Raw genomic sequence first — 21,888 nt, forward strand, 5'->3', positions numbered from 1 at the left:
AGTCAAGGACCAGTTGTGTCTAGCCGTCACAGTCACAGAATAAATGTGCATGTTCAGAGATAAATGAGGGAGCTAGAGAGAGAGACTGAATAAGAACACAACATAGGGAACATTCTGAATCTCAATGTGGGGAAGGCCTTTCGGCGACACCAAAACCAGAAGCCTTTTAGGAAAATACCAACGGATTTCACCTAAAAAACATAAACCTCCTTAGCAGAAAAATGAAACAAACCAAACAAGTAGAATCAAGCTGACTTAGGATTTTCCCAAGGGGAGTAGGAAAGATGTTAAAGGGTAGACAAAAGATAGATACAATCTCACTGGAAATCGGGGAAATGCAAAAATGCCCGGATAATAATGCGATGTTGTGTTTTTCTATCAGAGGAACCAGGGAAAGTGCTAGTGCCCAGCGCCTTTGGGGAGGCGAGACAGGCAGCACTGGGCACTCTGCATCAAAATGAACGTTTGTGTACGCTTTCACCAGCAATCTATTTGGGGAGATCTCCGGAACAATTTAATGCATAAAAAAGTGTCACCGAAGTATTGATAACGTTGACGTTTTTAACAATTGCCTCAGAGTTAAGAGCTGGTTAAATAAATTATGAAATGTATCAGCCATAAAAAAGGGGGTCATACATGTAAAGCCAGCAGCATAAAAAGATTTTCACAAAGTAGCACTAAATGAGTAAATCTAGTTAAAAACAACGAATATACGTGTGTGTGCGTGTGTGCGCACGTGCATAGAACTCTGTGTAGACACTTAAATAAACCCAGTGACCCGAGGGAAGGAAAGGCCTTTTGTGGGTACGATCACCGCTGTATCCTGAATGCATGAAACAAACTCATTGTTCAAACACTTGTTGAATCCGTGAATGAACATCTAGAACAATGTTCGCTGTTAAGTATGGCTCTCTCCGCGTGGGAGGTTTTTGGATAATAATTCCTTATCATTATGTTTTAATTTTTTTAGAAATGTGCTTTATCTTTAACGTCAGAAAAAAAAAGTGGCAATTTTCATTAAATGAAAAAAAAGTACTGAAAAAAATATCAACAGTTAATCTCCATTATACACTGAACAGATACTCTTTGGAGAAGAATTATGACAGAAACGTAGAAATTAGCATGTAAAATTCATCTCTTGGTTAATTTAATATTAAAGTAAGGAAAGAACTGTATATGAGAGATCTCATGAGGGGCTACCTTCACCCCTTGTTAGTCAAGAGCTATTTATTGAGTACCCACTGTATTCCAGGCATTAGGGATTCCTAAATGAATCAGGCATGACCCTTCTCTCTAGGACCTCATAGCAGAGCGGGGGACGGGTGTATAAAGAGATTATTACAATGATGAGCAGTAAGTGTCCTGAACACATCCATACAGGCAGGGCTTAGGTGTGGGAGAGTGTGGGCTTAAAAGGAAAGAACAGTCTAGGAGGACAGCTCAGAGGAGGTGACCTGTGAGCTGAGTGACAAAGGCCTAGTGGGAACTAGCAAAGAGTGAGAGAGAAAAACGATATCCTTGGCAGAGAGAAAAGTGTGGGCAAAGCGTACAAGAGAACTTTGGAAGGATTTCCAGTGGCTCAGTACAGGCCGGAGTGCCCGAGGTGTGGGTTGGGAAGTGAAGCTGGAGAGGGCCAGAAGGGCCTCCTGTGACTGGCTAGCCCTGCGCTTGGTTCAGTGCTCGGCTGTTGCCATCCGGAAATTCTTCATAATTTTTTTTTTAAAGATTTTATTTATTTATTCGACAGAGAGAGAGACAGCCAGCGAGAGAGGGAACACAAGCAGGGGGAGTGGGAGAGGAAGAAGCAGGCTCACAGCAGAGGAGCCCGATGCGGGGCTCAATCCCACAACGCCAGGATCACGCCCTGAGCTGAAGGCAGACGCTTAACTGCTGTGCCACCCAGGCGCCCCAATTCTTCATAATTTTTTAAACAAGGGGCCCACATTTTCATTTGGCACTGGGCCCCCCCAAATTATGGAAGGAGTACTGGCAAGATGAGAGGCCGGCTCCATACAGCTTGTGACCAGGAGAGAGGACACCTCCCCTCTACTCCTTCTGTCAGCCTTTGTGTTTAGGGTCTTCTCAACACGCTGTCCAGGGAAGGAACAACGAATAAAATGGCAACGTGTGGCAGTGGCCAGGCCAGGAACGATGCCCCGCAATGTGTGAGTGGGAAAAATGAGTCCAAGGCAAAGACTTCCCAGGGCCTGCAGGACCTTCCCCTACACCCTCATTTTGCTTCTGCTTTGAAATCGGGATTAGCCGAGCAAAAGAGCAAGGCTGTTGGGCAGTTGCCGGGAGAAGAGCAGGACAGGTGATTTATGTATTTGGTTTTGCACTGCTGGGAGCACAACTACTGAAGAGATGGGACCTCCCTGCTTGAGATCATCCAGCCCCAGCCCCCCCGCTCTGTGCCCTGGGCTGCTCCCACATCATCTTGGGCTCCTGCTGTAGGGAGTTGCTGCTTTGGTTTAGTCCCCCCCCACCCCCACCCCCGCCGGCACACACGTGCATGCAGCTCTGGGCACATGAGGGTTTGTTTTTGTCACATGAGGGTTTCCTTCCACACATCTCAGCGTGCACCCATGCTTAGCAACAGGCCGTTGGGCAGAGCTGGGAATTACATGGCCCTCTGGCTGCTGCAACCACAGGTGCCCCTTGGGAGGGGAAGGGTCCCCGGGAGTGGCTTGAGCTGAAGAGCAGGGGTGTGCAGCCACCAGAAGGACACTCCAGAGACGGTACAGTCAGGGCTCTGGTGCTGTGCCAGGAATCTCAGAGGCCTGCTGGGAACAATGCTCCAGAAAATAGAACCACAAAGCGAAGTGCAGGGAAGCTGCGGGAATGGCTGATAACAGGTGGCAGACGAAATGTAGAAATCCAGAGGTATCTGCTGATGGGATTTGCCTTGGCGGGATTAGGTTCAGATCATCATTATGGCTGCCCTTAAAGCTTTTGCACTGATTTGTGGTTCCTGCCTTTGGAACTTAAGGTCAAAATCCCCTCCCCATGGAGTCCTGCCCCTGGTAGAACAGTAAGACAAAGGGACCTGCACCAGGGCTCTGCAGGTGGATTTCCTATGTTCGCATCTCAGCTCTGCCATTTACTGTGTGACCTTGAGAAAGTTACTTAACCTCTCTGTGCCTCGCTTCCTCATCTATGAGCCCTACCTCCTAGGGCTGTCTTGAGAGTTAAGTTAAAACGGGTAAAAGGCCTTGAAACAATGTCTAGTGCATGGGTATGAGCCAACGCGTGGTAAATTACATTTCTCCAGGATAAGAGTGCTTTGTTGGCAGAGATGACACAGATGGTAGACTCCAAAACGTAGAAATCCACGATCCCGAGGGCAGGAAGAGAGGTTAGCTACCTTTGTGTGTGTGTGTGTGTGTCTTCTATGTATCTGGCATTGTACAAAATGCTTTACATAAGCTTACATCCATCGTACCTGGGCTTGGTCTTTTCATACCCGTGGGAACGGAGATTCAGAAACAAAGTGCCCTGTTCAAGGCCCCATGCCACTCCAGAAGTAGAGCTGGGGTTCAACATGGTCATTATAGCTCCAGAGCCCTCACTCATTCCTCTAAGCCAAGCTGTCTCCCCTATAGCTTCTCAGAGAAGAAAAAAAAAACAAAAAAACGATTTCTCTTGGAGGGTCAGGACTTGCTAGAGAGAGCTCCTCCCCAGAATAACATTCTAGAAGTATTGTATGAAGTCGGTGTGAAGGCCGTGGCACTCCCTGGTGCCTGGTACCCAGGATGGGGAAATACTAGCCAGGGTTCTAGAAGCATGGAAGATGTTACCAAGATAGGAAAGCATTGGACACTTGGATATGGAATGTGGGTTTGTGCAACCATTCCAAGCTCCATACGTAAGCAGGAGGCCCAGACTGGCCCCTCACTGGCCCTCAAGCCCGGTGTGTCCAAGAGTGGGAAGAGAAGCCGGTGTCTGGGCCTGAGTGGTTACAGGCTCACCGCTTTCCTGACGAACGCACAAACCCCTGCTTCTCCGACCAAGTGGAGGCTTGCTCTGGGACGCGTACATATCCCTGAAGTTCATTTATAGCAAGAGCCTGAACACGCATTCACCTCGTCCGTGTGTCCAGGCCTCTGGGCTCCACAGTGCAGCCCTGAGCCTCAAGCACTCAGAATGTGGCGGGTGGGAATGGAGATGCGCCCTGCGTACCACACACACACCGAATTCAAAGACGTGGTCCCCCCAAAATGTAAAATATTTCATTAATAACGTTAATATTGATTACATGTTTAAATGCTATCATTTGATGTGTTTGAATATTGGATATAGTGGGATACATAAAATATGTTGTTAGGATTAATTTCACTCGTCTTTTTTCTTAACTTTTAAAGTAGTTATTAGAAAATTTCTGATAATGGGTGTGGCTCACAGCCTCTTTCTGTTGGACAAGGCTCCCGTCCAGGGGACTCGTAATAGGCCTTGCACTAGGCACGTGCTTTAGCGGTCATAAAGCATCCACCTTTCCTTATGGTCAAAGCACAGAAAGCTTTGGAACCAGGAGCCCTGAGCCATTTTGTTCAGTCTCCTGATGTTCAGGCACGGAAACTGAGGCACTCAGAGGAGAAAGGATTGTGGTGCTCCAGGGAGAACCCTGCCACCCCCACTCCCCCGCCCCCAGCTAGGGCTGGCTAACCCACTCTGCTTGGGCACCGCCTGCCCTGCCCCGGCCTCCACTCCCCCTGCTCCCCTCCGCTCTGCTCTCGGGAAGGCTGGGAGGACTCTCCTGGGGGAGACTCGGCATCTTTATTCATGAGCCTGGCGGAGGGCAGCCCAGAGAGCCTGTCGGAAGGCTGCTCTCTGCTTTCCCTGCAGAGATAAATATGGAAATGTGGGAGGAGAGCTTCCCCGTCAGGAGCCAGGACTGCTGCCTCATCTCATGCCGACAACTAACTAGGGCTGGAGGAGGAGACTTCTTGGGGCTCCATCCAGCCGAGTCTCCCCCGCCCAGCTTAGTGCCCCCCACCAGGCAGAGCCACCCCAGGCAGGCTCGGGGGACCCACCAGGCATCTCCCCCCACTGACTCTCGGTTTCTGTTCCCCACAACACCCCCCATAGGCTGCCTCCCAATACCCCACAAATTCACTTGTGCCTACTTACCTCCTGCCACCCTCCGAACCCCACTCAAGTCCCCCAGCATGCCTCCCCTGACCTCCCCAGGCCTGCTTGGGCTTCCTTCTTCAAATCCCAGACTCCAGGTGTCTACACTCTTGCTTCGTGTGGTACATGGACCAGCAGCTTCTGCATCCCGAGGGAGGGTGTTAGAGATGCAGACACTGCAGGCCTGGCCCAAACCCGCCGAATCAGCATCTGCATTTTCACAAGACTGCCAGGGAACCCACTGGCAGGGGAGCTGAGCTGTGGCTCCCCCCAGTGAGAGCAGGACGCTGTCAGGGCAGCCCCGGACCCGCGACAGGACCCAGGACAGCACCGAGCTTGCAGGGGACACTCTGTGCCAGAAAGAATGCCCTTTCTTGGGTCCCCAGAGTCCATGCAGCCTTTTGTCAGGTGTTATCCACATAATCACCCACAGCCCTGGACGGTGCTGAGCCGTTAGGTCAAGAGCGCTTGGCTCTGGGCAACACCCACAACCCCTACACGTTCTCTGAGCAACTTGGAGCTGCGGAAGAACTGCTGACCTCACCTGCCCCATGTCTTTTTTTAAAAAAAGACTTTATTTATTTATTTATTTGCCAGAGAGAGAGCACAAGCAGTGGGAGCAGCAGGTAGAGGGAGAAGTAGGCTCCCTGCTGAGCAAGGAGCCCGATGGGGGACTCGATCCCAGGACTCTGGGATCATGACCTGAGCCGAAGGCAGACACTTAACAGACTGAGCCACCCAGGCACCCTGCATGCCCCGTGTCTTGGCTGTGTCTGTCTGGCTTGATGGATGCAGAGGGTCCACTGCTGCTATTTGGTGAGGGTCAGAGGCAGGAAGGAGGCCTTGCCCCTTTTGGGGTCTGCGGTCCCGCATTAGTCAGATCAGAGGCGTGTAGCTCAGTGCGTATGTAGAGCGTCCAGAGCCAGATGAGTTCAGATTCCACTGCTGGACATATATGATCATGGACACATTAACAGCAGAGCCCTGGGCTTCTGTTTGCTCCTCTGTGTAACGGGACCAGCCGCGACACCTACATCAGAGGGCGTTCGGGGATTACATTGTTAAATAGGGTCAATGTGCTTAAACCACGCCCAGCACAGAATAAGTGCTACAGAAACTTAAATCAGCATCTTTTGTCAAGGAGAACGTTGACAGTGTGCAGATTTAGACTCATAGGAGCTGACAGAACCCCTAGGGAGCATAGAGAACCAACTCCCTCATTCTACGCAAGAGGATCCAGGCCCAGATTGTCACATCGCTCTCCCAACGCTGGACAGCCAATAAGCAGCACAGCGGGAACTTGGACTCTGACTCTCTCCACTGCTCGGGGGGTCACACTCTGCGGGACATGATCAGAAAGCAGAGCGGCTCCGGGTCCGGTAGGCCACCCCTGTGGTTCCTGCCCTCTGTCCTTGTTCGGGGGGAGGATTCAAGCAGTGGCCTCTACTGGCAATCCTTCCAGAGACTTCCCCTGTGCCCTGAAATCTATTCTCTAAATCTGTCCTCGTAGACCACAGAGTCAGGAATCAGATCGAGTTTGCTGAGGGCACACCCCAGGGAGAGGAGGGAAAATCGGGAGCCTGAGTTTAGGAGGACAGGCATCGGAGGAGGGCTCCTCCCATGGAAGGCTGGCTCCCTCCTTATTCTGAGGCTCTGCAGGGATGATAAGGAATAGTGGGGTCTGGTGCCGGTGCATGGGTTTTATGTTCCTGCTCTGTGTGTCCCTGAGTCCTGGCTCTTGGCGCATCTCTCGGTCTTTCCACTGAACCCTCATCTGTCCCCCAGCAGGTTGTAACCTCTAGCAGGTTGAGGTACACCGGACTCCCTCCTGGAATCAGCCTCTGGGGCCCCCCAAGATTGGACAGTAGAGAGCTGCGGTTTTCTGCATGAATGTGTTGCAATGGTCAGTCTTTTCCCTCTTCTGCCAGAGGACTGCTGGGGTACGCTGCCCTGCTGCTCTGGAGGGGAGGGGCTCCCCAAACCCCTCAGTATTTCTCATGTTACACAATTCTTTGCCTCGACTGGATTACTGGTTTTGAGCAAATCTGAACTCTGGTTGACATGGGTTTTGTATGGGCTTGAAGGTAATAAAAGTTAGATCTAGCTACCGTGGGATGCATCTTCCACATTCTGCAAGGCGGGACCAATGCCCCCACCCTTGGCTGGCTGTGGCTCCCTCCGCTGCCTTGCACTGCTCATGAACCTTGGGTGTGCCTCTGTCTGCCGCCCTAAAGAGGCTGAGGTCCCCAGCTACAGTTTATACTTTTCTGCATTCCTTTCAACACCTAACCCAGCACCCGGCATGTAGTAGGTACACACAGTAGGTGATTTTTGACTAATCGATCAATAGATTTTTTTCCACGAAAGAATAAAAGAAAATCATTTCCTTTACTTGTACATTTATAGTGTTCTTCGGTCTTCATATTCTCGGTGCATAGAGAACACAGCTTTGCCAAAACACAAAACAATAATAGCAATAATAATAAGGCATCTTTCATTGGCTGAGTGCCTACTATGTGCAGGAGTTATTACAGACATCATCATCTTAATCCGAGAGCTTCATTCCTGGGTTCATCCAGAGAAAGAGAGCCCGCTGCCCCCAGGGGCGCGGCCCCTCTTTGGCGGAACTGATACCCAGTCCTGGGCATCCCGACTCATTCCAGCCCAGCAAGCAGTTCTCACCTCCAGCTCCTTTTTCATATGAATAAACGAAGGCTTTGAAAAAGGATTACAAACCCTTTGCCCAAGGTCCCACCTCTAGTAAACTGCAGAAGTGGCCTTCAATCCCAGAGCCCCCTGAGCACAAAGCTCACACTTGGCACCCACACTTCCCTATGGGATGTATTTCCTTTGGGCCGCAGCCACACCTTTTCCTATGCTTGTGGTGGCAGAGATGGGAGTACGTGGGACTGGCATAATTGGGTAGCAGTTATAGATACGTCAATAGTGGGGGACAGTAATAAATTTGGGGAACCCTCTTAGAGTAGGCTGGGAGATTCCTCATTTCCAGGAAATGCAGGGCACATCTTCGGAGGCAGAGGCCCGGAACCTGTTCATTTCTTACAAACTTCAGCTTTTGCAGCTAGAGCTCCCCTTGCTCGGGCTACCGTTGCTCCCCCTCCCTGTGCTGTGGGCAGCTCCCTCTCCAGGGCAAGGACCCGTGGCCTCTGGCATGCTGGTAGGGTCCTAATTGAGACGCAGCCAGCCTGAGCGTTCTCATCACTGTCACCATGGCATTATGAAGCAAGTTGGGTGGAGGGTGAAATGGGAATCGATCTTGAACAGATCACTCTATTCTAGGAGAAGTGGGGGGGATGAAACAACCAGTTTCAGAACCAGTTGCAAAATCTGCTCTACCCACTTCAGTCAGAGTAATTGAAGGAATCTCAGACAAGGGGTCTCTTTCCAGTTTTCCCCATAGCAACCAGCTTTCCAGCAAACACCTTCAAAGATCCTCACCCCTTGTCTGGTTTCAAAAATGAGCTCCTGGGGCGCCTGGGTAGCGCAGTCGTTGGGCGTCTGCCTTTGGCTCAGGGCATGATCCCGGCGATCTGGGATCAAGCCCCACATCAGGCTCCTCCGCTGGGAGCCTGCTTCTTCCACTCCCACTCCCCCTGCTTGTGTTCCCTCTCTCGCTGGCTGTCTCTGTCAAATAAATAAATAAAATCTTAAAAAAACAAACAAACAAAAATGAGCTCCTTTTTAAATTGGTAAAACAATCTTCTCTCTAATCAATCTTACAAACTCCGATTGCCTTTCAAGGGAAATTCATGACAATTTCCAGAGTGTAATTTACTATTGATGACCTCCTATTTTGTAATACATGCTAACAGTGGACTGGTTTATGTTGGTGGCTCAAGATTAATCAGCAAGAGAAGTACTGGAGGAAACCCCCTGCCCCAAATCAAGATGTCATTGATCCAGTTTGTAATGTGAATTGAGTATTGGACAGAAATAAAGAAAGAATTCATTAGATTTTTTTTAAAGTCTGAGTAATCAATGAATATCTGTCAGACTCTGAAACTTCCAATAGGGATAGAGATAGAGATATGATAAAGGGATAGAAATAGAGATAAATGTAGAGCGAGGGAGGCAGAGCTAGAGAGAGATGTTATAGAGATATAGATTATCTGTAGATGTGGAGAGAGACAGAGAGGTGGAGATACAGATACCTAGATACTGATACTGATGCACAGGTCAATGTAGATAATATTTGCCCTTCAAAGTTTGACCCTGTGATTAAGACGTACCAACAAAAGGTGGCAATATGATAGGTGCTTTGGTTAATAACAAATGCAAAATAACGCAAGAAGCATCCATTTATCAAATTCACTGTTAATTAATTCTTCTTTTTTTGAGATTTCACTTCCAAAATCAGAAAAATAAATAAAATAGTGTAGCTAAAAGGAATTTTGAAGTTTATCTGATTCGTGCCCTCATTTTATATCATTTATAGGAAAATGGAAGTCTTAAGAGGCAAAATGGCCTGACTTTAGTCACATCCAGACACCCTGTCACTCAACCCAGCATCCTTTCCTCTACAACACGTTGCTTCTTTTATCCATCCAAAGCATTTATAGAGCACCTACAGTATACCAGATCCTAACTTGATATAATAAAGAGCAAAGCATATTTCCCTTAAAGTAGAGGTGATATGGGCTGTTCTCTTGGTGATAATTCTAAAACGAAAGAGACTCGAAGATGAGTAAGGAGTCTGGATTTCTGTTGCCTGAGTCCCGTTTTCTGTAAAAACGTAACAGAACTTCTCTGAGAGTTCATGACCTTCTTGGGGGCAGTGTAACAAGGTCAAAATGCATACAGAGGGACCTGGTCTAGGACATAAGCAAAAATTGTTTCCCCTGCCCCAAGAGGCAAAAGCCCCCTTCTGTAGAAATTTAGTTCAGGACTAATTTTCTACTCAAATAGATGTAGTTCTCAGAAACCAGGAGTTAATAATAGTGGTTGCCTTGTAAGAAAGCTTGGAGCCCTGAGGGAAGGACCCATGAGGGCAGAAAAGGGATGTTGTCCCCAGGAGGGCAAGTGAGGGGTGGGGGAAGCATAGGGTGGGTGTGTTTGGCCCCTTTCTGGGAGGGGTCTCAGAGAGCCCAAGTGTGGAAGGCGGCTCTGGCTCTGGGCGGCACCTGCTCCTGGACAGAGACCGGGTCTTGCATCTCACTCTGATTCCGCGTTGCCTCTCCTCACCCTCCCTCCTGCCCACACAGAGCTCAGCATAGAGCCTGGCACCAATTAGGCTTTTGTGAGTATCTGTTGAATGAAGACGTTGGCAGAAAACAGCTTTTGGACTCACCATTTCTAATTAAGGGGAAGTGTCTCTCTCCTCTTCCCATCCACGTGACCAGGTACGTGCACTGCTCCGGGGATGATTCACACCATCGTGAATCATCCGCTAAAGTAGTAATGGCAGTGACGGATTTTAAGGCCAAAGGGTGAGCTCCCTTTAGCACAGCTGACTTCAGACGATCTTCAGAGCACATTTCAGCCCTTTGGTCATCGTGCGCATTTGCTGCTGTCTCCTCGGGCTGGAAAGAGACCCACTGTGCTGGGTCGCTTGGTCATTCCGACAGATAACTTTTTTTTTTTTAAAGATTTTATTTATTTATTTGACAGAGATAGAGACAGCCAGTGAGAGAGGGAACACAAGCAGGGGGAGTGGGAGAGGAAGAAGCAGGCTCATAGCGGAAGAGCCTGATGTGGGGCTCGATCCCATAACGCTGGGATCACACCCTGAGCCGAAGGCAGACGCTTAACCGCTGTGCCACCCAGGTGCCCTTCCGACAGATAACTTATTAAGCACCTTCTGTGTGCCTGGCCCCATAGGAGGCACCAGGGATTTTAGCGGTGGGGAAAACCAGGCCATACCCTCCCCTGTTTAGCTCCCCGTCCATGGGGGGAGAAAGGCATTAATCAAACAGTCCGGTGAACACAGGATGATGGTTGCCAAGGGCGGGACTCCGTGACGTGCACGCAGGTAATGGAGGGTTCTGACCGAGGCTCAGAGAAGGTTTTCCTGAGAAAGCGAAGACTGAATCAAGGTCTGAGAAGCAACAGGTGTTGACTGGGCGGGGGCAGGAAAAGAGCATTCCAGATGGAGGGCACAGCAAGGCCCCAGGCAGTGGGAGGGCTCAGGGAGCAGAGGACTGGACTAGGTTCAGTCCTAGGAAGGCTCGGAGGCCTGGGGAGAATCTCGTTCCTTCTTCTGGGAAGAATTAGATGTGACTGTTGGGTACGGGAAGCGGCCACGACGAGGAGGGCATGAGAGGTTCCCTCCAGAGCTGTGGGGAGGAGGGATCGCAGAGCCCTGAGAGTGGGCATGGGGGCAGTCAGGAGGCAGAGAATGTGGGCCAGTGAGGAAACCAGGATCTTATTCCTGGATGAGGTCGCATGAGTGTGAAGAGCCTTAGGCTAAAACCAAATACCAAGTTAATCTTCAGGGGCCCCAGCCTGGCCAGCAGCCCGGGGTGTGTGCGCTGAGAGCCCACCACAAACCACCTGCTGACCCGGGAGCTGCCTGTAAGATCAGGATAGGAGATGCATCATGGCGGCCTTGGGGGGAAGGGGAGGAGGGACCCTCCAACACCCCCCATTCCAACTCCGTGCGGCCACAGGAACCTTCCATGTCTGTCATCTCGAGGAAACCTCACAACAATCCTTCATAGAAGGAATTAACTCCTATTGCCCCATTTGGTGGATGAGAAAACTAAGGCTCAGACGGGTTAACAGATTTAGCCACCATCACAGAGTCAGCCAGACTGGGTTTGCATCCTGCCTCTACCTCTCATTAGCCTTGGTGGGTCCCGCTTTCTTTCAGGGACCAAACCAAAGTCCAGGAGGCTAAACTGAACTCCTCGGGCTTGGTTGGCACATCTCCCTCCCTCCACAGCAGCACCCGCCACCGAGCCAGGGGCCACAGCCTCCATTTGCCTGCCCAGGGCGTAGCTCTGTCTGGGCCTCAGAAATCCTGCCAGGCCCCTCCTGCTACCTGGGGAGGCAGGGGGTGAGTGTGGACCTGTGTGAAGTCCCCGGTGGGGGCTTCATTTCCCACGGGCCTGCTGCTGCCTGGTTCAGCCCTGCTGAGGAGGACGGAGACAAGAAGGCAGGGCTCCTATGAGCATAGCACAAGGCATGGGGAGCACAGAGTGAGGAGGAGGAAGCAGAGGGATGGGCGGAGAGAGGCAGAGCCTTTCTGGATCCTGGTGAAGAGGTAGACTATAGCTCGAGGTGAGGGCTGGGCCCACTAGGCACATGAGGTTTCTTCAGACAGAGCCTGATGCCCAGCCCATCCCACCCCCCCCTTAGTGGTTTGACCTTATGCCAGTTAGTTCACCCAGAATAATGACCTCAAGTCCTCAACTTGTTGAAGAACCAGCTGAGGTAGCTTATAAAAAAGACCTTAGGGCTTTGCTCCCTGATAGACCCTCATGAAATGGGACCTGTGGCATTAGTGGCAGGGCCTGAAGAGGTCGGGACTGAGCCAGGGATCCACAGGAGGCTAGAAGCCTCTGGCCAGTTCCAGCAGAGGTGAGGGCAGAGGACCTCTGAGGTAAAGTAACCCGATTTCGGAGGCCGGGGGGGGGGGGATGAAGAAGACTCCACCCTTGGGGAGGGAATTGTGTTTGTGGGTTCATTAGCCAGAAAACATAGACTTCTGACATTTGGGAACAAAGAAAAACAGAATCGACCTGAGTCAGGATGTTTTTAAAGGGACAGTGTCCTAGGAGAGATTGGATGGCAGACTCTTCAAGCCTGTGAGCAGTGGAGCGTCCAAGAATATTCTTCTGTTCTTTGATCCCATCATGAGCTCTATTTCAGGCAGACTAATGGGCACAAATCTATTCTGAGTTCTGAGGGCTACTGAGCATCAGCCGGGAGCTGGGCCTTGGGCAGAGCGCTGGAGAGAGTCTGTCCTCCCCAGTGGCCTTGCTGCCATCCACTCTTGACCCAGCCCTTCAGCTGTCACAGAGGGTCAAGGCTGTGCTGTGCGAACTCCTTCAACCGGAAGGTCGGTCAGGGCAACCTCTAGGAGACCTGCATCTTCATTAACTTGAGCAGGCCCCAGTGGACGCTGGGAGAGGGAGAGGTTCCCTTGGGAAATGTTGTAATGTTTTCTCTGCACTCAGTACAACTTCTGGAAGGATGAGATGTACAGGCAGCAAGACAGTGCAAAGGGCTGGAGCGGGAGGTGCAGAGCAAAGATTACATGAGCAGATGGAAGCACTATGTTTTCAGGCCATTTCTTAATACAGCCCCCAAACAGCCTTCTGTGCCAGGTGGGGCCCTGCACTTGCAGAGGCAAATGACCCCAGGCATAGTCAGCATGAGGTGTCTGGGGCTCATTCGCCACATATTAAAAAATAAAAAATCTTTTAGTATTCGCAACTGAGCAGGTTATTGAAAAGATGGAAGTGCAGGGCTTCGGGCCTCTCTCTGAAGGGAAGAGCCTCTGGGGGCTTTGGAGCGAGCTGATAAATTGGTGCAAAGTCTCCTCTTGTCTTCCTGAGGAGAGATCAAGTCCTCAAGAATTTCCTGGGGTTTTCTCTTGCACGTTGGATGGTTCAGAGTAGGGCTGTGTGGTGCAGTTGGGTACAATCTAGGAGAAAGCCCAAGAAGTTTCAGACTCTGAGACCATTCCTGAGCTATGGTGAAGAACAATGAAGGGACAGAAGCGTGCATGTTAGGATGCAGGGAGAAGAACACACAGGAAATTTTTGTTTAAGTTTCAAATTCATAAGATCATCTCCATTCCTCATTTGTGGCTCTACATACCGGTATTGTATCATAGCGTAATTTTATACTTATTTATGCAGTTTCTTGCTTAGTATCTATTTCCCCCCACTATCCTTAATGTTCTATGTCTCTTTCATATTTTATTCAGTATCTAACACAGTACTTGACACGTAGTAACAGCTCAATAAATGTTGAGTTAAAGAATGAATGAGTCAGAAAAGATACCCCTCAGCAGCCTTTTAGTAATTTCTGTGTAGTACACACATGCTGCCAGAAGGTGGCGATAAGCACCCATCACCGAAGATTTCGGACCTAGCGGGAAGGTAGCAAAGAATTACATAATGTAACAAATAGTTTGCTTCATCAAATGTGGATTTAGGTTTATTGCTTCAACTTGACAAAGAGAAACAGCAGGATGTAACAGAAATGACCAGACAGATGTGGTTGCCAATCCTGCCTCTGTCACATTCTGCCAGGAACCTGGGGCAAATGCTTGGATCTTTCAGGTTCGCACCCTTGACCACAATTCGGAGTTTAGAATGGCAGGTTTTGCTATAAGAACTGAATGAAGTAACACACATGAGAAATATTAGAACTAAGCCGGTTCCAGGGCTGTGTGATAATCATCAAAGCGTCCCAACAAATGCTGAGACAGATGAAAATCTATCCCTAACTTTCTACCTTCTGTTTTGTATGTTCGTGTTCTGGAAAGGCATGTGTATTTCCACTGTTCCTCTGCAAAACCTTGCAGCAGACTGACCCAGTGGGAAGAGAATTAACTTGAGGTTTTGCTGGATCTTTCTGAGTCCGTGTTTCCTTGTCTGTGAAATGGAGCTGAGGATTACTGCTTGACGGGGGTATTGTGAAAACTGATGTCGTAGCATAGATTAGCATCGATCATAGGACTCCATACAGAAGCCGGATGCTGCATGTGGTTATCTAAACTGACAGGTAAGTTAAATACTATTAAAGCATTCAGTTCTCTGGTTACACAGGTAACATTTCAAGGGTTCCTTTCCCCACTGTCCTCAGCGCTCTTCTGAAAATTTTATTCCCAGCCCCTAAGACAGTGGTTGACTCCTATGGCTAGTAGGTAGCATTTTGGACAGCATGGTTTTCAAATAGCTTTATGATCACAAGAAGTTCTAGCAGACAGAGCTGGCTAGATTATGATGCATGTCCAATGAGCAGGGGCTGTTTTCAGCAGCAGTGTGCGATCACCTGATTACCCGGAAGTTGGCACTGCAAGTACTCCTCTCATTCGCTCACTCAACAAGATCGTGTTTCACACCTACCATCAGCAGACCTATGCTATGTGTTATGGACGCGATGATGAGCAAACAAGGCCTTGCACTCTGGGAATTTACAGTTCGATAACTGATATTAAATAAATAATCCCCTAATAAATAGGAATGAATAATAATATTCATAAATGTCATTAATAATAATAAATATTACCAAGTAAAAGTGAAAAAGAACCAAACCATCCCTTTGGGTTGTCTTGAGGATCCTAGGAGACTGTGAATGCGTAATCAAACATAACCGTGCAGCACAGTTATTCGGAAGGCCAGTGTCAAAAAGAAATGGGTTCACTCGTTCATTTGCTAAGTCATTATTGAGCACTTGCTATGGAGAGATTCAGTAAGGAACTACATAGTGTAGCAGCCGAGGCTCTCTGTCCTCATGGAGTTTACATTTCTTACGGAGGAAGAAAGAGGATGATTAAATAATTGAAATATATTGTATGGTAGTCAGCTTTTTGGAGAGAAATGAAGCAGTGAAGAGGGTTAGGGAATTCTGGGAATGGGAAAGCTGACATTTTATTGAGTCAGTGGCATGGTTTTCATTACTGTTCGGTTGTGGTGGAAACCGGCGTCTTCCCTCCCGGGCACATGAAAGCATTCAGTTAACGCAGCAACCCCATTTCACAGATGGAAGCGTGACACACGGACAAATACACAGACATGGGAGGACACAGACCCTGCGCTCGCTGGAGCCCTGCAGCTCCTCCTTGGGAGGCGTAAGCACAGCTGCTGGGTGCAGAGGGAGCAGACCGTCCCTGCCCTCACAGAGCTCTTGAGCCAGGAGGGGCACAGCAGGCACAGGCTGACCGTGGTCTAAGGCAGAGGGTTTGGAAAGATTCGTCTAGAAATAAGTAAAGCACAAGCAAGCAGAAGGAGAGATTCAGTCCAGTCGTGAAGGTTCCATGGAGGTGGAGCATTTGAGCTGGACATAAAGAAAAGGGGCCATGTTAGGTGACACCTGGGAACACAGTCAGGGCACAGAGGCAGAAAGCAGAGGAATGAGAGAAGCAGGTTGGGGCAATCAGGAAGAGCCACGAACATCAGGGTGAGAAGTTCAGACTTCAGCTCTGCATCCATGAGCTTCTGGAGAGCAGGGCCCGAAGCAGGACACGCAGTATTGTGGGCACATAGTGGGTCACACACGGAAGCCCTCAAATAGCAAGCAAAGCAGTTCAGATTGGATTCCATTGGGTGTTTCTGTGAAGGCAAATGACACAGTCTGAGCCATATTACAGGACGATCAGAGCTGCTCTGGGTGTTGGAAGAGGGACCCGAGGCAGGAGGGAATTAGGGGACTGTAGCCAGAATCCCATGGGAGGTGGTTGGGCCCTGGCTGAGGCAGAAGGGAGAGAAGGGGGTAAGCTATATTTAATCCTCCCAGTGGGAAGTCGACTGGGGAGGTCACAGGGTGGGAGAAGCAGAGGACGTCTTGACCTACCAGGACTTCACTGAAGGACAATCACTGAGTGAGTAGAAGCAGATGTTGTCTGGGCCCGTTCTCCTCCGCAGGGCTACAGGGAGCCTTGGGAGCGTCCCTGTGACCCAGCTCTGAAGACAGACAGCCCATGCTATCGGGCTGTGCCCACCTGACTGGGCTCTGCTGAGAGTCCAAGTGGAGGGGTCCTGGTCTCCCCCTCCCCACCCCCAGGAAAGGATGCAGCCCTTTTTTGCAGCAGCTCCTCGCAATCTGAATGCTGGTACAATGGCCGCCTTCATTTCCAGGCTTCCTGGGAGGCGAAGTCAATAGGAGAGGAAGATGTGCAGCCCAGAAAACCTATCTCAAGAACGTCGAGAAATCAGTGCAGGGGAATGCCATGGGACAGATGCAAGCTTCTCCTGCTTGTTGTTCAATGAGAATGGAGTGGGAATGGTTCCATTTTCCTGTGGGTATCATGCTACGCTTGGTGGGCTGGGTCCTAGCCCCACCATAGGCCAGTGACATCCAAAGCCTGTGTTCTCAGGGCACAACTGGTGCCCAGGATTGTCCCTGTGGTATGACAGGGACAGATCAGTGTGTAGTCTTGAGGTCAGAGTCTGACCCGTAGGGCCAGAATAGCCAGGGATAGAGGGCCCTTCCTGCCCATACCTTCTGTCAGTCTCCCACTATTAAGCTTGGAGCCCCAAGTGTCAGAGCAGAAGGGCTGTGGGCCCACATGGGGAGGGCTGGACCTGAGGAAGGGGGCTCCAGAGGGCCCTGAAGAAACTGCCTCTGGTGGACCATCCTGGCCAGCCGTCATCCTCTACCCGGAGCCTGGGAGACTAAAGTCTAGGGTTCTGCTGGCCCCTGGAGCAGACCCTGCTCCACCCTCAAACCCCATTCTCTGAAGAGGAGCTTCTCTCAGCCACCCTCAGGAGGGCCGGCTGCCTCAAGGGGCCAAACCACATAGGTGGGGCCTCCAAGAGCCACACGACCCAGGTCCCACCATCACTGGAAGGACTCCAGTACCTGTACTCAGTCAGCTGCTTCCCAGGTGGCTTTTTTCTGTTACTGGAAATGCAAGATATACTTGATATAAAATTTTTGACTGAAAGTAGAAAAACTAAGTGTGTGTGTACATAGACATAAAATAGAAACTAGAAAGTTATCAAAGACTAGCTATATTCTATCAATTAATGAAGTTTCTGAAATTTCTCACAACCCGATTCATCATCTTTCAAACAAATTGCCATGGACTAAATATTTGTGTCGCTCCCCAAATTCACATGTTGAAACCTAATGCCCAAGGTGATAGTATTAGGAGGTGGGCCTGTGCAAGGAGCTTAGGTCATGACGGTGGAGCCTTCATGAATGGGATTAGTGCCCTTACATAGGAGACCCCACAGGGGAGCCTAGATGGCTCAGTCAGTTAAGCGTCAGACTCTTGATTTCGGCTCAGGTCATCACCTCAGGGTCGTGAGATCCAGCCTCATGTCAGGCTCTGTGTTGGGTGTGGAGTCTGATTAAGATCTTAGGATTCTCTCTCCCCCTCTCCCTCTCTCCCCCCCCAAAAAAGAAAGGAAAAGACACCCCATCGTTTCCTCGCCTCCCATGAGGACACAGCAAGAAGTTAGCAGTGTGCAACCCGGAAGAGGGCCTTCACCAGAAACTGCCCCTGCTGATACCCTGATACCGGACTTCATCGTCCAGAACTGTGCAAATAAACTTCTGATTATAAACCATCCAGTCTGGGACACTTTGTTACAGCAGCCTGGACGGACTAAGACACAAGTGGAATTACATCTTATACGTTATATACGCACTCACGTATAAATATATATATATGATTTTTCAACCTCAAAGTCCTCTTTTATTTATTATATATGCTTGTAGCTTATTAATGCCACTGAAAATTATTTCCACATCAACATGTAATGAAGTTACTCAAGCAAAATACATTTAATTTAAAAAATTAAACACATATTTCAAGCAACAAGACGCAAAAAATACTTCTACTTCTCAGGCACTATCGTAGTCCAGAAGTGAGTATGAGTTCAAGACCCTGATTTCTTCCTGAAGACGTTTAAGAGTGTGGCTGCATTTTTCTGTGATGATCCATCCAGAGTTGAATCATTTCATCAAAAGAAGGAGCATTGCCCTGATTAGAAAAATGCCAAGCACTCCGAACATATGATAGGATGAATTTTCTAAAGGCAACAAGCCCTCCAGATACGTGGGGGCTCCCGAGCACACGCTCAGTTCTTCTGAAGTGAACACACTGGCTGTAAAAGTCAGTAAATAGACCTTCCACAAGGCACATGTAACTTTTAGAGCTCAATCGATTTTTTTTCCTCAAGAATTTTCAGATCTAAATTAATATTTAATATACTGACCTAAAGTTCCCTGCTATTTTTAGATAAAACAATCTGATGTCCCTTCCCTTTAAAGTATGCTGTGAGAAATAAAATAGTTAAAGCATTCCACCGCCAGAAACCCACACAGATAGAGAAAAATCCCCAGTGGTCTCGAGTCCCTGCATACAGCAAGCCTGGTGGGTACAGAGCGCTAAGGAGAGATGGGAATCTGCTCTCACTCTGCTCTGCTTTGAGGCCATTTCACAGGGACCAGCTCTGCCCAAGACTCCTGACCATAAGGCAGGTAAACATATCAGCAGAGAGCAGGAAGCGGTGAAGAACACTGGTGGGCAAGGCACTTGTGATATGGTGATTACGATAAAAAATATGCACTTGGTCTCAGTTCCTAGTCCTGACACCAGAGATTCTAAGAAGCTTAGACTTTCTAGAAGGAGTAACAGTGCCTTTTGTATGCCAATGAGATGACATGGCCGGGGGCCCTTAGATAATTTGGGGTGGGAGCTGGTCGGAGGAAAGACTGAGGCAAGATGAGAGGATTGGAGCTTGTAGCTCCAGGCCCCGACCTCGGGGGGGGGGGGGGGGAGANGGGCTGGAGGTCCCGTTAAACCATCATTAGTGATTTAATCAACCCTGCGTAAGTAATGAGGCTTCCATAAAAACCCTTCAGCTACAGGCGTGAGGAGCTTCCTGGCTGGTGGACACACTGAGGGGCTGTTCCGGTGGCGTGACCTCCATGCACGTTCCCCTACACCTTGCCCTATCTGTCTCTTCCACTGGGCTGTTTCTGAGTTGTGTCCTTTAAAATAAAGCAGTAATAGTAAATAAAGTGCCTTCCTTAATTCTGTGAGTCATTCTAGCAAATTATTGAAGGAGGGCCTTCTGGGCACCCCCTGACTTTCTTTCTGGTCTATCAGAAGTACCAGGGACTGGCCACGGGCATCTGGAGTGGGGGGCAGTCTTGTGGGTCTGAGCCTTTACTTACCTGCACGGACTCCCTGGGGATCAGTGTTAGAATTGAACTGAATTCAACTGGACCAGGTTAATGTCCAGAAAATCGGAGTTGTTACGAAGGAAAAACCAAAACAAACCCCACACGTGTGGTGTTAGAAGTGCTGTAAGTTGGGCGCCTGGGAGGCTCAGTCGGTTAAGCGTCTGCCTTCAGCTCAGGTCATGATCCTGAGGTCCTGGGATCGAGTCCTGCATCAGGCTCCCTGCTCAGTGGGGAACCTGCTTTCCCCTCTCCCCTTGCTCATTCTCTCCCTCTCTCTCTGTCAAATAGATAAATAAAATCTTTTTTTTTTTTAAAAAAGTATCGTAAGTTTAAAAATGTTCAGAGCACATATGAATTGTAACTACCTATTTAGAAACTGTCAAGGTCAAAACTGTGCAGTTCAAAACTCAACACCTGGTAGCCTGTCCTCAGGTACCCAAGCGCCTAAGGGCATTATGGGGTGGAGGGGAAACAGGATGAGCCCGTGGAAGAGGATGGGAGCCTTTCCCTCTTAACTCTCCACCGTGAAACCAATCCCGTAGTCTTGAGCAGTAGGAATGTCTTGTCCCCTCCTCTGTCCTAGTTCTCATCAGATAACACGACCTTCCTTTTCAGTTCTGCCTTGGGTTCCCCCATTAACTGTGAAATCCTGGAGCCTGGGGACTGTGAGCTGTTGATCTCTGCTTTTCCAGTACCGAAGACGGAGCCTGGCCACAAAAAGGCCTCCGTGGATTTTGATGAACCATGAAAAACGAAGGACAGAAATAATGAGTTCAGGGGATGAGGGAACAAAGGAGAAAGTTGTCTTCCATAGCCTCAGAAAAATGTCGTTTGATTAAAAAAGAAGTGGTTGTTAAATCCTTATTTTCTGAAATTAGTGCAATAATTGTCTTAAGCCACTCCGTTTTGGGGTTTTGTACCCGGCAATAGTAAGCACAACAGATCTTGGGGTCCAGAAGTGGGTGCTAGTGATACGCAAGCCTGTCAGCTCCTCCCCTGCAAGGCTTGTCTCTTCTCTGGCCTCACCTATGTGATCTCAGGTGGAAATACACATTTCCTTTCTGCAGGCAAATGTTCCACTTTCCAAGGTGCTTCTAAGTATGGGAGTTGTGGGCAGCAGGCCCCAGGGCGGGATGCACAGTGAGAGACCTGAGCCGAGGGCCCCAGAAGGGACACAGGCCCAGGTGGGCACGAAGCAGGCCATCTGTACAGAGGCTGGCCGGCCTGTCCCAGAAACAAGTGACACAACTTATGAAGGAGGGGATACCAGTGACATCCTCAGACACCTGCTTTGGTCTTTGTATTTGCCAGATTGATTCATCCAAAAACACCTATACCCCCTCTCTGCCTTAAAACAGCACGTGGTTTGTGGTTGCTTTTGGCTTGGCGTTTGGGGCTTGTTTTCTACCCTCCACCTAGAGAGTGTCCTTGAGCTTTGCTGCGGAGGACAGAGGGGCAGGCCTCCGAACCCCCTGCTGTTTGGCCCTGGCTGAGCCCACCGCCTCCTTCTCCACGTCTTACCTCCTCCACGTCTTACCTCCTCCAGGCTCTGCTCTTCCTTTTCCTCCAGTGTCCGTTCTTTGTCTCCAAGGGCACTCTGGCCAACTGTTGGCTCTGAAAAGAAACCTCTTTATAGCTCTCAAAAATAAACCCAGTCATGTTCTATTTTTAATGATTTTAAACGTCTGTTCTACAAAAGAAAAGTCCCTGTAAAAAGAAGTGAGCCGCTGGAACCGTACCCGGGAGGGGAGTGTGGGTGGCGATGGGGAGCCGGGGGCAGAGAAAACCGGGTCTGGGCAACCTCGCGCTGGCCCCACGGGGCGGCGAACCTAGAGGTCCACACAGAGGAAGGGAGGTTCATGGGGTCCCACTCTGCGTGGGCAAAGAAGTCGGCTACCTGCCTCCGATCTTGTCCTTGGGGGGGGGGGG

General features: G+C 49.5%; 1 protein-coding gene across 1 annotated transcript in view; it reads left to right on the forward strand.

Annotated features, from left to right (window-relative positions):
- Nucleotides 1-21,888, forward strand: part of VSNL1 (visinin like 1) — a 98,266-nt gene that overhangs the window by 72,143 nt on the left and 4,235 nt on the right. The gene's annotated exons all lie outside the window — the stretch shown is intronic.

Source organism: Ursus maritimus, unplaced genomic scaffold, assembly GCF_017311325.1.
Source record: "Ursus maritimus isolate PB19 unplaced genomic scaffold, ASM1731132v1 scaffold_6, whole genome shotgun sequence".
NCBI classification, from domain to species: Eukaryota; Metazoa; Chordata; class Mammalia; order Carnivora; family Ursidae; genus Ursus; species Ursus maritimus.